The sequence below is a fragment of the Panulirus ornatus genome, chromosome 23, assembly GCF_036320965.1.
Source record: "Panulirus ornatus isolate Po-2019 chromosome 23, ASM3632096v1, whole genome shotgun sequence".
Lineage (NCBI taxonomy): Eukaryota > Metazoa > Arthropoda > Malacostraca > Decapoda > Palinuridae > Panulirus > Panulirus ornatus.
This window is the reverse complement of record NC_092246.1, coordinates 20,309,029-20,326,528: the sequence shown is the minus strand read 5'-3', so window position 1 is coordinate 20,326,528 and position 17,500 is coordinate 20,309,029. Positions and strand designations below refer to the sequence as shown.

Genomic DNA, 17,500 nt, shown 5'->3' with positions numbered 1-17,500 from the left:
AGGAGAGGAAAATTCATAGAAATGATGCAGCTCTCTCTCTCTCTCTCTCTCTCTCTCTCTCTCTCTATCTATCTATCTATCTATCTATCTACAGCTTCATATGTCGTCATCTCCTCTTCAAACACTTTCATCATCCATCAATTTCCCAAACCTTTATCACAAAACTCATCCAAGGCCAAACCCGTCGCTTCATGTATCGGCACAACTTAAATTAAAAAAAAAATGTATTACTTTTCCCCAGAAATACTTTTGAGATCTGGTCACTAAGAAGGCAATGTATTCTTGAGGTTTTCTAAGCACACAAACCCTCCCTCAAAGAAGCTACTTAAGAAAAAAAAGTAAATGCTACTTTTTAAAGATCATTATACAAAATCGTCTCCTTACTTACTTACATACTTACATACATACTTACTTACATATTTACTTACTTAACTTGCGGTGTAGGTAAACATGCACATTTCCACTCCCATCGTACCAACTCCAAATCCAAATAATTGCTACTTCTTAAAAGTTACAACAACATGAGGAAAATAGGTATGATAAGGTATTTAGAGTTACTTCAGAAATTGTTACTTTTGAAGGAGGCTGCTCAGGGATAACCTGTTGGCTACTTAAACCATGAAGCCTTAAGGAACGTGTGGATACTTTACTACATGAGACTCCATCTCCCTCCAGTTACCGTAGAAACGGTTACTTTTCATCATGGTTAGTTTGAGGACAGGCTGTTACATAGTAACGAGTTACTTCATGAAGAAAATCATAATGATGTTACTTTTCATCACGGTTACTTTGAAGAAGAGGTTGTCATCACCGAGTTACCTTGAAATACTGTTACTTTTCTTTTTTCTTTTTTTCCATCAAGGCTGTTCCGAGAGGGACACAAGACAGCTACTGCCAACGAAGCTACGTGGCTAAAAGGAGCAACCACTCCCGATGCTACGTGACGGGAGAAAACCCATACAAGGAACTGAGAGAGAGAGAGAGAGAGAGAGAGAGAGAGAGAGAGAGAGAGAGAGAGAGAGAGAGAGAGAGAGGATAGAGTCCACAAAACAAAAGTGAGAGAAGCGACACCAAGCCTCGTGTGTGTTACCGGAGGAAGGTGGGAACGCAAGGGTTCCCGAGCGAAACAAACAAAACATACATTGGTTTAAGCCCACTGCGAAGAAAGAATTCCCACGGGTGACGAGATATTCCCACGGGTGACGAGATATTCCCACGGGTGACGAGAAATTCCCACGGGAAGAGGGGGGGGGGGGGTTATATATATATATACACACACACACACACACTCCAGCCAGGGACAATGGGGCCCCGGGGTGCGTTGTGTAGCCTCGCACCCTGCTGGACGATCCTCAAGATCACGCACCACACACACACACACACACACACACACACACGATCGCACACACACAGACCAACACGCAAAAAGGTTTAACTTAACGAGAGAAAGAGTGAGAGAATGAGTGTGTGTATGAATGTAAGAGTGAGTGTTAAAGACACTGATGGGGAGAGAGAGAGAGAGAGAGAGAGAGAGAGAGAGAGAGAGAGAGAGAGAGAGAGAGAGAGAGAGAGAGAGGTGGGAGGAGAGACCACAGTAAAATGTGTGTACCTGTAACGGGAGAGCCGGTGGAGGCGAGAGCGAAAATGAGTGTGTCGTGTCGGGTTACACCCCACCCCGGGCTGGTGTCTTTCCTTGCTACACCCGTCCACTGCAGAAGAAGAAGAAGAAGAAGAAGAAGAAGAAGAAGAAGAAGAGAAGGCTTCCACGCTCACTCTCCCTCCCTCCCACCCTCTCTCCCCTCCCCAGAAACTCTCACTCTGGGAGAGTGGTATTGTCTTGCACGCACACCTCCCAAGGACGCAAAACCATTGTCTTCCCTCTCCAACTCCACACTCGGGTCAAGGAACGAATCACAAAGCCTCTGTTGTTTCTTCGCTGTCTTATCCTGAGCAGTGTGTTCTATTTCTTTAGCCCGCACCCTCTGCTCCTGACCCATCTCTGATCATAACAATAATAATAATAATAATGAAAAAAATAATGATAATAATAGCAATAATAATAATAATAATAATAATAATAATAATAATAATAATAATAATAATGGCATAATAATAAAGATAATAATAATAATAATAATAATAATAATAATAATAAGGAAGGGTAGAGTGTGGTGGAATGACGAAGTAGAGCTGCGAGCGAAAGAGAGAAAGGTGAGATGCACTCTCGTCTGAAATGTATATTTCCAACAATCATATCATCGCATTCTGAGCATCTCTTCCCCGCTGTTTACCTCACTTCCTTGGCCTCTCTCTCTCTCTCTCTCTCTCTCTCTCTCTCTCTCTCTCTCTCTCTCTCTCTCTCTCTCTCTCTCTCTCTCTCTCTCCCAGACCAATCCACCATCTCACAGGCAATCGCATAAGGCCATCCTGAAGTGATCAGGCAAGCCATCACGCTCGTCATACCAATTATGATATCCTTAATGGCGAACATACGACAGGTCTTGCTAATGAGCCAACCTAACGTCTCCAGCCCATCCTAAAATGGAACCACAGTCGTAGTGCTGAATGGAGAAGGGGGCGTGGTAGTAGGGTGCGTTCCCCATGTAGGCAACACAAACACACACACACACACCTCCCCATAACAACACAGCAACACAACACCAGCAGCATCAACTGAGCAAAACCCGCACCATTTTAACCCCCCACCCCCACCCAGTAACAAAGCATTGACATCCAATCTAACAGATATGAACATTATTTTTCAGCGCCCCCCCCCCCCCCCCACACACAAACACACACACATACACAATGCTAACGGGCGCGCGCCGCGCCGCTTCTGCCACTCTATAATGAACACGCAGGACGCTGTGTCATTCATTTTGATATATAGAGCCAAGCTGTGTTACTACCATCCATCACTCGGGGGGTGCACGGGAATGACGCCCCCCTGCCACAATACACCCCATCCATTCACTGGCAGCACAACTGTCCGCATTTTCTTTTTTCCTATAGCGTCCAAGTCGCAAATATCCATCAGTTTTGATAATACTGCATTCACAAAGAGAGCCTGACCTCAGACCCCTGTCACAGCAGGGGCGTGGCGTCTCAAGCGCCCCACACACACACACACACACACACACACACACACACACACACACCACACACACACACACACACACACACACACACACACACACACAGCTCTCTACAAACATCTGATTTCTAATCAACAGGCGACGGAGGAGGAGGAGGTCGCATGCATCCACGTCGTACGCAACGTCTCAATACGACAGTGGAGGAGGCGGTCATCATATCCCATATCGTCTGGTCTTCTGAGGCTCACAGCCCCACAGCCACCAGCCTCGTCCCGTCCCTTAATCAAACTCGTTAACATGGAAATTACACCGCTGAATGTCTGATCACATATAGCTGCGTTCTCACGGTAAACTCCCGGTTGTGGGGTATGTCTGGTATGTGTTCGAGTATATTTTGGTCTCAAGACGAATTGAGGCAAAATTCTGTCCCCCATCCCCTAACACACACACACACACACACAATATTCTCGCCCTTGACCATAGAGATGATAATGAAGAACAGAAGCTACAAAAGTTATCTAAATTATCTGTATCATCCAGGATTATTTTCATCCGTGTCTTGCCCGAACCCAAGTGTGACTAATGTGTTCTCAAGTCAAAATAAATCAAATAAATACAGTGAACGCAATCGATAAAGTCACGCATCTGATAACACGGCATCAACTTGGAGAGTGCCAGGGTTCGACTCCCCGCATAGAGACGGTTCTCATCTCTCCCTCAACATCTCCACACACACCCCACCAACACAAAGTAAGCACCCTTTGCTTGCCAGGCCTCTTCTCCTCCTCCTCCTACAACTACTATTACCACTACCGCTAACCACAAACCACCCCGACCATCATGTCGACACACACACTACCAACACCTCGTTGCCCAGCCTCAACACCCCGCGATATCCCCCACCACCACCACCCACTACCACCACTACCACAATTAACAATTTCTTCCTCCCTCCTTCCCTCGGGCCTACTCCCCCAGCGGAGGGTACATAAAAGCGGCCGCTAATGAGTTTACCTTCTCCCACTCACGTAGCGAAGGTACAACAATAACAAAAAATAATTACTCCGGAGTATAATTGCCAGACGACAGGAAACAAAACACAAATATAAAAAAAAAAAAAACGCATCTCAGAAATGACTGATCATTCGGTCGTCCATATTGGCGTCACTTCATCAGTCACGCCCTCTCGGTGGAGGTGCTGGCTCTCTCTCTCTCTCTCTCTCTCTCTCTCTCTCTCTCTCTCTCTCTCCACGACAGGTCTCAAAATATGACAGTAAAGATCCCTGAATGAGCAATGCCAGGTTCAGGTTATACAAGGTGCCCTTCCTCGAAGCCATCTTGGGTGAGGGGGAAAAGAAGAAATGAGGGAGAACACAAGACAAAAAGATTAATCACAGCTCCTGACGTGTTTATAGACATGTCTCTCACAGCTTGAAGGACAGGAGAAAGTGTGAAAACAAACAAACCATCATAACGGCCAATCCTCGTGTGGTCGTCTCCATAACATAAACTACAGGAAGCAAAATAATATATATATAAGCCACTCCCTTGCCATGGGGGTCTACATGCCCCGTAGATAAAGAATAAATTGCTTAAGAGGAAAAAAAAAAATAATAATTCCGGCATTTTGACAACCCCTCAGCCACGACCCCCCTACACCACTTAGTTTCCTTCCTCTGAATCTATCAGAAGAGGATCCAGTTTCCCCCCCATCCCCGGGGCAGCGAAACCGACAGCAGGTTCAAAAAGGCATTGTATGTCTCCACGAACGTGTCCTGATCTACCGTGCAAATGATGTACCACTGTATCAGTTCCTATCCATTAACCAGTCAATTTCATAATCTTAACTTCCTTCTCCCTCTCATTCCATACAATCTTCCACTTTTTCACATACTATTTCCATTTATTTACATATTATTCTTACATTTGTTTATGTGTGAACACAATTTCCTCTGTCTCCTCCCCAGCTGGCCTCTGCCATCTTGTCTCATCCCTACGTCTCCTCCGTCTCCGTACCTCATCCCTCCCATCTGTCCCCCTCCTGGCCTCTGTCTCCTCCCAAGCTCTCTCCTGTCCCCTCTGTGTCCTCCCCAGCAGCTCTCATCTCCCCTTCTATCTCCTCCCCAGCTTTCCTCTACCCATCTTTCCTCTCCGCAGCTCCTGGTTCACCTCCGTTCTTCCTCATTCCCCCCTCATGATTGCTCAGCATCACCTCTCTCCTTCTGTCATCGTTAGCATCCGATTTCCTCTCTCTCTCTCTCTCTCTCTCTCTCTCTCTCTCTCTCTCGACGATCCCCCCCCCTTATCTCTCCGGACGTCTTATCATTCCACGTATGTTCCCAGATCCCACTAATCCTCCCGTCTAAGTTCTTCTCCTCCTCCTCCTCCTCCTCAGCATCTCTCTCTCCCTCTTCCATCCCCATTGCTCCTTCCTCTCTTTTGCTTTTATCGAACACACGTTACCGTTCTACCTCTCTCTCTCTCTCTCTCTCTCTCTCTCTCTCTCTCTCTCTCTCTCTCTCTCTCTCTCTCTTCCCTCACCTCCAGGAACACCACGCGCCCCACTATTCCCTCGTCTTCCACCTACATTAACCAACCAACCTCCTCCCCCCCCCCGCGTGCACCACCTCCACGTAACACTTGAGGGTAAAGTTGTTACGTTACGTTACCCCCGCCCCCCCAGGTCCTCCCCTGCCTTACTGAAGACCCTCCCACAACACAACACAACACACACCAAATGTATGTATTGACACACACCATTCCCTGACGGGCTCCCCCTTCCCCCCCCCCTTTCAATTCCCTCCCCAAACAGGGCAATATTTACCAATCTTCGGGTGGGAGGGAGTGGGAAAGGAGGGGAGGGGGTAAGGAGGTTTCCTCCCCAGATCGTATACGTTCGTGTTTAACCCCAGGCAGGCAGCGCCTCCCCTCTCCTCTCCCCCAGCTCGGGGTGCGCGAGTCTCTCTCTCTCTCTCTCTCTCTCTCTCTCTCTCTCTCTCTCTCTCTCTCTCTCTCTCTCTCTCTCTCCCCCCACTTACTAACGTCTTATTTTTTCCCCCCTGCCACCTCGCGGTCTGGCTAAACAGTTCACGCCCCACCTAATTACTCCTATTACGAGTTAATGAGCCTCCTTCATCAAAACTCCCCTTGATACTACTCCTCTCCCCAACTCTCTCTCTCTCACACACACACACACACACACACACACTTTTTCTTTTTTAGGCAGTATTTACTTTATTTCTAATTCTAAAAAAGCTTTCATTAATTATAATGATCTCAGTTTCCTCCGCCCTTCCCCCCAATAACATAATAACCACCAACTGGTCTTAATAACCACAACCACCAACTGGTCTTAACAACCACAACCACCAACTGGTCTTACTTAACATTACTGTTCACCATTCTCCCTACTCCCTGCTCTACTGATCGGATCCGGCCAGCTGTTCCCTCCAGCGGAGAGGCGGAGGCGGCGTCGGGAACTCACGAACTTGCGCGCGAGCACACGTTCGCTCAACCTCCCTGTCCAAACTACCATCGAAGACCCATAGAACTACTTCATATCCTCCGACTCAGCCCACTGCTATTACTTCGCCTCCCATATACCACACCAGTCGCCCTGCTCAGACTCAGCGCACTGCTATTACTTCGCCTCCCATATACCACACCAGTCGCTCCCCCCATATACCACACCAGTCCAATTCTTTCCATCCCCACCGGAACGTTCAGGCCCCGATACCTCATATCTTCCCATCGACTCCTTGGGTCTCATCATTCCCCGGACTGGCTCAATTCCTGACACACGAGATCCACCATTGCTTGTCTCTCCTCACTCATCTTCTCTACATACCCGAACCACTTCAGTACACCATGAGCAGCTCCCTCAACCAGGCTCTACTGGATATCCCCCCCATCTCTCTCTCTCTCTCTCTCTCTCTCTCTCTCTCTCTCTCTCTCTCTCTCTCTCTCTCAGATACGAGGATAAGAAGACCATATTTTCCATGCTGTCCAAACCAGCCACACAGTGAGTGTGTGTGTGTGTGTGTGTGTGTGTGTGTGTGTGTGTGTGTGTGTGTGTGTGTGTGTGTATTCCCTGTACACCCTGTAGGTACGGTGGAAGGGGGGGTGGGGTGACGGGATGCGGTATGGTTGGGGGTGAGGGGGTTAGGAAGGGGGTGTGAGAGGAGGGGTTACTGCCCTGGACATGAGTGTGTCTCATCCTCACTTCCGAGAAATGTTGTTGCCACTCCCAAGGAACATCTGAAACTCACTTTACCCTCCATGGATAATCCTCAGCGTAACTCTCTTCCATAACCTACCACTCCAACACATTCTCCACAATATATAAATATATGTGTATATTTTATATATATATAAGACAGAGACAAATAACACGAACGATATAAAAAAAAAAAGACGAGGGAAGGAAAAAAAGAGAGGTTTACGACAACTCTAACACGATGTGGCAACGCTGGGTTAGGCTTTGCTTGCCTGACGTCGACGGTCGGCGACGGGCTGGGGTGGGAGCAGCCAGCCTTGTACCACTACCACGTCTCACATGACGCCGGGGTTTGCTTACCTCCCGACTCCCCGCATGTCTCGTCCTCTGCTCCTCCCGCCTCTCCACCGTCTATTTACCCACCACTTGGACGCGCGCACGCACACACAAACACATTATATATATATATATATATATATATATATATATATATATATATATATTATCCCTGGGGATAGGGGATTAAGAATACTTCCCACGTATTCCCTACGTATCGTAGAAGGCGACTAAAAGGGGAGGGAGCGGGTGGCTGGAAATCCTCCCCTCTCGTTTTTTTTTTTTTATTTTTCCAAAAGAAGGAACAGAGGGGGCCAGGTGAGGATATTCCAAAAAACGCCCAGTCCTCTGTTCTTAACGCTACCTCGCTAACGCGGAAAATGGCAAATAGTTTAAAAGAAAAAAAGAAAAAAAAAAAAAAAAAAAAATATATATATATATATATATATATATATATATATATATATATACATATATATATATATATATATATATATATATATATATATATATATAAAATATATATATATATATATGAAGAAAGTGCATATGAGCGCGCACCTTCCTAGAACATACAAATCTCCAATATATATATACATAATATATATATATATATATATATATATATATATATATATATATATATATATATATATATATATTCCTATGAGTCCACGGGGAAAATGAAACACGATAAGTTGCAAAGTGCACTTTCGTGTAATAATCACATCATCATCATCATCAGGGGAGACACAAGAGAGAAATATAACGCGGGGGGACAACCCATTGCTGTTGCTCTCTTCAGTTTGACTCATGTCGTCCACACGCCCCCCCCCTCCTCCGCGTCTTTACTGAAATTCACCAGAGCACACGACGGTACGACCCCTGAGCACAAGCGTACGACCCATGAGCACGACGGTGCGACAGCAAAGCAAGTCGGCACGACCCTTGGGTATGACGCACAGGCTTTTCGACCTGATCCTCAAGGGTAAGGCGAAAGGCCAGAGACGATTGTTCAAACCCAACGGTCGTACCATTCTGCTCACAGGTCGTACCGCCGTGCTTCCAAGGCTCGTACCGTCGTGCTCACAAGAAAGGTCGTACCGTCGTGCTCCCAAGAAGGGTCGCACCGTCGTGCTCCCAAGGGTCGTACCGTCGTGCTCCCAAGAAGGGTCGCACCGTTGTGCTCCCAAGAACGTACCGTCGTGCTTCCAAGAAAGGTCGTACCGTCGTGCTTCCAAGAAGGGTCGTACCGTCGTGCTTCCAAGAAGGGTCGTACCGTCCGTGTTCCTATCACCAACATCTGATCCAAACCACCCTGCCCCAACCCGCAAGCAACCCTCCCCCAGGGACGCAGTCCCTCCGCCACCAGGATAGGAACACGAAACAGCTACACACAAAAAAAATATGTATCAGCCACTGACGCTTGGGCTTCAGTGAGCAAAAGAGAGAGAGAAAAAAAAAAATCTTATCAGTACTCCCTCATCAGCCAGGGCAGGCTCAAAATCGACAATACACCCACTCGAATCCCTCTTTTTTTTTCTCTCTCTCTCTCTCTCTCTCTCTCTCACTTCCGCAAAGGCGGCGAGAGAAGAAATACGGTCGCTATAGATTCGGCATCTCCGCCCACGGAACTGTTATCTACCCCATGATGCACGGGGGGGGAGGAGGGGGGAAGAGAGGGTGGGGGGAGGGGGGTGTTATATGCGGACTGCAGAGAGAGACGCGAGGGGCGGTGGGGGAGGTGGAGGTGGAGGGTCTTCTTGACGCATCAAGGGGAAGTGTGCAAGCGTTGGAGATCATGTTCTGAGAGAGAGAGAGAGAGAGAGAGAGAGAGAGAGAGAGAGAGAGAGAGAGAGAGAGAGAGAGAGAAGCAGCAGCTAAAAGACAAAAAGTAACAATATATATTACGGATCTGTGTGTGGGTAATCTGGGCTTTTTTAATCAGACGTGGATGACAGGTGACCAAGAGATGCATGTGTGAGGGAGGGAGGGAGGAAGGAAGGATAAGCCTGAGCAAGACATTATGAGGCACCCTGTACTCAAGTCACCAATTCCACCCCGGGTCCAACAACTTGCGAGACACCCTGTATAACAACAATACACCTCGACCCATTTTCACCCACGTTTAATGAGGCGAAACTCTCAACTTTAACTTGAAACTTCTTAAAGAAAATTCAAATTGTGGTGTACTCCAGTGGTGGTGGAGGAGGTTCATTGCTAATGTGGACAGTAATGGTGGTCGTCAACACCAGTGAAAGAGAAGAATCACCGAATTTAATTCTGGTGTGGAATAGTTCAGTCACCCACGTCTTTGAAGGGGTGGTACGGTACCAATCCTTCGTTTTCTATCACCCTCTTCACCAACTCACTATTTCAGCGGTGTCTTAAAAGTTCAGACCGACACTGTCTACGAAAAAAAAAAAAAAAAATATATATATATATATATATATATATATATATATATATATATATATATATATATATATATATATATATATATATGCCATGTGCCTTAGCCAAACCCAGGGCTCCTTACAGCTGAGGGAATATCGTAAACAATGAATTTCAAAAATACGGGAATAATTACGTTTTGCTGGCCTGTTCCAGAATGACTTCCACATTAATGTTTTAATCTTATGGCACTACAGGGTTCATGTTATGGTGCTACAGGGGTCAAGTTATGGCACAACAGGGTTCATGTTATGGTGCTACAGGGTTCAAGTTATGGCACTACAGGGTTCAAGTTATGGCACTACAGGGTTCAAGTTATGGCGCTACAGGGTTCAAGTTATGGCACTACAGGGTTCAAGTTATGGCGCTACAGGGTTCAAGTTATGGCGCTACAGGGTTCAAGTCATGGTGATACAGGGTTCAAGTAATGGCACTACAGGGTCAAGTTATAGTGATACAGGGTTCAAGTAATGGCACTACAGGGTCAAGTTATGGCACTACAGGGTTCAAGTTATGGCGCTACAGGGTTCAAGTTATGGCACTACAGGGTTCAAGTTATGGCACCACAGGGTTCAAGTTATGGCACTACAGGGGTCAAGTTATGGCACTACAGGGTTCATGTTATGGTGCTACAGGGTTCAAGTTATGGCACTACAGGGTTCAAGTTATGGCGCTACAGGGTTCAAGTTATGGCGCTACAGGGTTCAAGTTATGGCATTACAGGGTTCAAGTTATGGCGCTACAGGGTTCAAGTTATGGCGCTACAGGGTTCAAGTCATGGTGATACAGGGTTCAAGTAATGGCACTACAGGGTCAAGTTATAGTGATACAGGGTTCAAGTAATGGCACTACAGGGTCAAGTTATGGCACTACAGGGTTCAAGTTATGGCGCTACAGGGTTCAAGTTATGGCACTACAGGGTTCAAGTTATGGCACCACAGGTTTCAAGTTATGGCACTACAGGGGTCAAGTTATGGCACTACATGGTTCAAGTTATGGTGCTACAGGGGTCAAATCATGGCACTACAGGGTTCAAGTTATGGCGCCACAGGGTTCAAGTTATGGCGCTACAGGGTTCAAGTTATAATGCTACAGGGTTCAAGTTATAATGCTACAGGGTTCAAGTTATGGTGCTACAGGGTTCAAGTTATGGCACTACAGGGTTCAAGTTATGGTGATACACGGTTCAAGTAATGGCACAACAGGTTCAAGTTATGGCACTACAGGGTTCAAGTTATGGCACCACAGGTTTCAAGTTATGGCACTACAGGGGTCAAGTTATGGCACTACATGGTTCAAGTTATGGTGCTACAGGGGTCAAATCATGGCACTACAGGGTTCAAGTTATGGCGCCACAGGGTTCAAGTTATGGCGCTACAGGGTTCAAGTTATAATGCTACAGGGTTCAAGTTATGGTGCTACAGGGTTCAAGTTATGGCACTACAGGGTTCAAGTTATGGCACTACAGGGTTCAAGTTATGGTGATACACGGTTCAAGTAATGGCACAACAGGTTCAAGTTATGGCACTACAGGGTTCAAGTTATGGCACTACAGGGTTCAAGTTATGGCACTACAGGGTTCAAGTTATGGCACTACGGGGTTCAAGTTATGGTGCTACAGGGTTCAAGTTATGGCACTACATGGTTCAAGTTATGGCGCTACAGGGTTCAAGTTATGGTGCTACAGGGTTCAAGTTATGGCACTACAGGGTTCAAGTTATGGCACTACAGGGTTCAAGTTATGGTGCTACAGGGTTCAAGTTATGGCACTACAGGTTCAAATTATGGCACTACTGGTCCAAATTATGGCACTACAGGGTTCAAGTTATGGTGATACACGGTTCAAGTTATGGTGCTACTGGGGTCAAGTAATGGCACTACAGGCTCAAGTTATGGCACTACTGGTCCAAATTATGGCACTACAGGGTTCAAGTTATGGTGATACACGGTTCAAGTTATGGCACTACAGGTTCAAGTTATGGCACTACTGGTCCAAATTATGGCACTACAGGGTTCAAGTTATGGTGATACACGGTTCAAGTTATGGCACAACAGGTTCAAGTTATGGCACAACAGGTTCAAGTTATGGCATAACAGGTTCAAGTTATGGCACAACAGGTTCAAGTTATGGCACAACAGGGTTCAAGTTATGGCACTACAGGGTTCAAGTTATGGTGCTACAGGGTTCAAGTTATGGCACAACAGGTTCAAGTTATGGCATAACAGGTTCAAGTTATGGCACAACAGGTTCAAGTTATGGCACAACAGGTTCAAGTTATGGCACTACAGGGTTCAAGTGAGATGAACTTTCAAAAATACGAAGCCAACGTTGAGGAACAACACAACCATAAACGCTTCAGGCTGCGAGGTGTCGGATTTACTTCATTAAATACGACGTCGCACAACGTGTAATCATGGTACGGCTGTGTGACTAACAGTGTTGAACATTATATATATATATATAATTAGAAGCAGAGGAATTATGATTACATCTGTCGTGTTATATGAAGATAAATACACCTGTTACTCAACGTCACTATGGCATTTTCTGTGAATTCATCCAATCCTTTCCGGGTACAAGTGCGTGAACAACACTAGTAATGAAGAAAATGTATCATGGTAGAGATAAAAGGCTGATAACCAGGACGACCTGCCAGTATCATGTGTCCGACGCGGGCCTCGCCAGGAGCCAAGGGCCTTCATCTTTAAGCACGTGTCTCCAGCCTTCTTTGGTCAAGTGCAGCTGAGCGGGACGGACACGTGGTTGCACGCCTGGCGTTGCGACGGACGCGCGGCCGTACGCCTGGCGTTGCGACGGACGCGCGGCCGCACGCGTGGCGTTGCGACGGACGCGCGGCCGCACGCGTGGCGTTGCGACGGACGCGCGGCCATACGCCTGGCGTTGCGACGGACGCGCGGCCGCACGCCTGGCGTTGCGACGGACGCGCGGCCATACGCCTGGCGTTGCGACGGACGCGCGGCCGCACGCCTGGCGTTGCGACGGACGCGCGGCCATACGCCTGGCGTTGCGACGGACGCGCGGCCGCACGCCTGGCGTTGCGACGGACGCGCGGCCATACGCCTGGCGTTGCGACGGACGCGCGGCCGCACGCCTGGCGTTGCGACGGACGCGCGGCCGCACGCAACACTTCCTAAACATCAAGATGCGACTCGAAAAAGCCGATCCGCGAGACCATGTTGATCTCGAGCATCAATCCATATCATCCTGGACAGATATCGAACATCTGCAGTTCCTTCCTGACCCAACCCGACACGGACGCAAGACTTTCCTCTTATCCGAGGCTCCACACACGCACGCACGCTCTGGAAGGGCGCCTTGTCCAGGTAAGGTCATAAAGAGGAGAGAGAGGGAGACATGAGTGTGAGGTTTTGAGGAGGAAGAACCGAAGGCTCACAAGAGCCGGGGGTGTGTGGGGGCGCAGTCGTTATGAGGGGGAAAAAACATGCGGAAAAGAAGGAAGAGTTAAACAAAAAAATGTATGAGGAAAGAGTGAGGATAATGCGTGAGGATGGGGGTGTTAGCGTGATGTAAGGCGTTAAGAGGCCACGAGTGGGTGAGGGGTATAATTTCATCGAAAGCAAATAAGACCAGCGGTAAACCCCGACACACACACACACACACACACACACACACACACATACACACACACACACACACACACACACACATACATACACACACACACACACACACACACACACACACACACACATAACATACACACACACACACACACACACACACACACACACACACACACATAACACACACACACACACACACACACACACACACACACACATACCCACACACCCATACACAGAGAGAGAGAGAGAGAGAGAGAGAGAGAGAGAGAGAGAGAGAGAGAGAGAGAGAGAGAGAGAGAGAGAGAGAGAGAGAGAGAGAGAGAGAGAGAGAGGGGGGGGAGGGAGGGAGAATGGAGACAGAAAGCCCATGCAGGGCAATACTTGTACCGTAAGAATGCAACGGAATTCAACACTTGATATCAGACTCCACAACAAAACGACCAAACCATGCAAACTTTACCGCTTTCGAATATAAGCCGAAAAAAAAATAATAATAACAACAAAGAAAAATTTCAATTCACTGAGAGAAGAAAGAACATTGGAATATAATAATGAAAAAAAAAAACAGGACGTTTGAATTTCATACGAGAGAGAGAATATTCGAGTATCATATCGAATACCCAACTCACGATCCATGAAGATCTCATCTCTTTCCCCCATGCACTTCACATGCTGATAATGAGAGGCGTGTCTGTGCAGCATCTCTACTCCTCAACCATCACACACACCAACATCGCACGACCACAGACGAACTATTGATCTTCGCGTCAGCGGAGACGGTACGAGGCAACTAATATATACAGTATCTTGTAGACCAGCGCGCGGGTCGCACAGCTGGGGGGACGGGTGGGTGGTTTCATGATCATCTGGGACTGTCTGTACCCAACCAACACGGCTTCCTTTAAAGCGTTTAAACGTTTATACCGCGGGGGGCGCGGAGGGGTGTTGTTATTTCACCTGCTGGGTTCGCGTACACTGTTGTCAGACACTGGCTTTTTTGTGTGTGTATATTCAAAGGAGAGAGAGATAGAGTCTCTAGAGAGGGAAGGGGGGAACTGAGAGCGACACAAGAGAAACCCAGTAAGATAGAGGAAAAACGCAAGACCGCTTTCGCCTCTTATCCTCAACAACTCTCTCAAAAAAAAAAGAAAAACGAGATTAATCTCATCACAAACGCCGGAGATAACGCTCACACACATACACACACACACACACACACACACACACACACACACACACACACACACACATCTCACAAACTATCACTGGTTAATGTGTGTTCGTAACTGTTAATGTTAGTTCGGTGGTCGGTGTGCAGATGTGGAGTTAAATGAGTTAACAGCGAGTTCTAACTGATGAGGAGAATATATTCATGAATGACACGACACACACGCATGACGAAGGCACAAACGGCAGGCGACGTTACCCGCCGAGGACGACTGAAACGAACGGACGAAGAGGAAGCCCAGCGACGACCACAACATGACCGGAAACGACGACAACAACAGGACGAAAAACGACACAGACGATGGACGAAGACGACAGGACGAAAAAGACACAAAAAACGACGACCACAGGACGAAAAACGACCCAAAAGACGACAACAACAGGAAGAAAAACGACAGAAAAGACGATGACAACAGGACGAAAAAAACGACACAATAAACGACGACAACAGGACGAAAAAGACACAATAAACGACGACGACAACAGGACGAAAAACTACACAAGACGACGACAACAGACGAAAAACGACACAAAAGACGAACGAATGGACGAAAACATCACTAGGGCCAGAGACGACGAAGGGGACACGGAAAACGACACAACCACGAGCATGAACGATGTCATGGACGACAAATGGCGGGAGGGGGGGGAGGGAAACGACGACGCCGAACAGGACGAAAAATAAGTCCAAGCACAAAGGACATAAGTACACACGACCTCCCCACCACGGCAAGGCGAAGGACAAGGACGGTACGCTCTAGGGACGCGAGCTGGCTCGCCAGCACCCCCCCCCCCCATCCCTGTGCTACGCCTTTAATACACGATGTCGCAAACCCTGGCGAGGGTGGGGCGTCTGTGGTCTGTTGGCGTAGGAGGGGGATACACATGACCCTGCTGCTGTGTGCTGCGTCGGGACACGCGGGTCAAGACGCTGCAGGAGGACACACACACACACACACACACACACACAGAGGCAGCTGCGTCCTGACTCAAGGCCAAGACGGGAAATGAACCTAACCACCGCCTTGCGACCCAGATGTTTCTTATGACCATCGTGGGAATGTGCACTCTCCGCCCGTCGCATCCCGCCGCCCCTCGCTTACACAGGACCGTGTCAGACTGTCGCAAATGACAATGTATATGGATACACATCCCTCGGCCGTCTGCCCCACAGTATCAAGTTATCTAGACAACCCACTCCACTCCACTCCATCCCACGCAATAGGAGGGGTCACTCGCCAGCTGTTTATGTCGACCATGTTCACTCCTCCAGAAACTCGCAGGTGATCCCCCCTTCACGTTACCAAGACCCTCAACATTCCACATACCTCACGCCCTCCCTCACCGCCAGCACCAGACCCAGGTCCACCCACTTCATAAAAGGCAGCAGATGTTAACGCTCACTTCGTGAGATTCCCCCATACCACATCTACTCTCACGTGAGAGGGAGAAGTACCATATCCTTTCTAAGTGAGGGGGAAGCACCATCTCTTTCTAAGTGAGGGGGAAGCACCATCTTCTTTCTAAGTGAGGGGGTAGCACCATCTCCTTTCTAAGTGAGGGGGAATCACCATATCCTTTCTAAACCCTGACTGGGCCGTGTCGAACCCTCCGATCCATATCATCGCCACGCGACGTATCGAGTGCTTTGGACGGACAGTCGGTCACCAGCAGCAGCGAAGGCCAAACCAAACACCACCAGCGAAGAAAACAACACACAGCGTTCGCCACCTGGGACCAGGGAATAAATAGCAATCACCATCGGAGGCCAAGGAATAAAGAGCGAATGGCCACCGAGGCCGAGGGAATACCTACCAATCACCACCAGAGTCCTAGGAACGTAATGCACCGTGATGACGGAAAGGAACGCGAGTAATGCCTTTGACGAAGACGCGGGTCGAGCGTCCTTTACCTCCAGCTGGGCACGCCACATATCACCGAGAGAACCGTGACGAAACTTGCTCGACCCTACGAGGGAGGTTGGAAGGCAGGGAGGTCACCAGAACAACCGTAAATCGTGCAACATATTATCAAAATTTCCGTCGCTATGCTGGGCTGGGGAGGTCTCTCAAGGCAGATGTTTATACCCTACAATGTAGTACGTAGATCCGCCAGTCCAGATGGGGACATGGCTTCGCCGACGCAGACGACGCTAGACAAACACCACTGTCAATTGACCACAAGAAGGCGTCCGGATGCCCCCAGTTAAGAGCTTGATAAACGCGAACAACCCAGAAGAGGTGGCGACGCAGAGTGTAATACCGAGTGATGCAATGATGCATGGATGAGCAGCAGCAGCAGCAGCAGCGAGGGAGGTGCCATGAGCAAGACACACACCACTACCATCACCAGGTACCATGGTTGGCCACACACACTGACGAGGGCTGACATGGTCCAACCTTACTCCCCAGGCCCTGCCTACCCTCCCCACGCTCACCTCCTCCCCAGACGCCCAAACCACACACCTGAACTGCGTATACCCCTGCTGCAAGTGGTCCCACACACACACACACACACACACACACATCGACAACCTTCACTAACAATAAACATCCAACACAGC

General features: G+C 48.1%; 1 protein-coding gene across 5 annotated transcripts in view; it reads right to left on the bottom strand.

Annotated features, from left to right (window-relative positions):
* Positions 1–17,500, bottom strand: part of LOC139756874 (inter alpha-trypsin inhibitor, heavy chain 4-like) — a 457,935-nt gene that overhangs the window by 329,014 nt on the left and 111,421 nt on the right. The gene's annotated exons all lie outside the window — the stretch shown is intronic.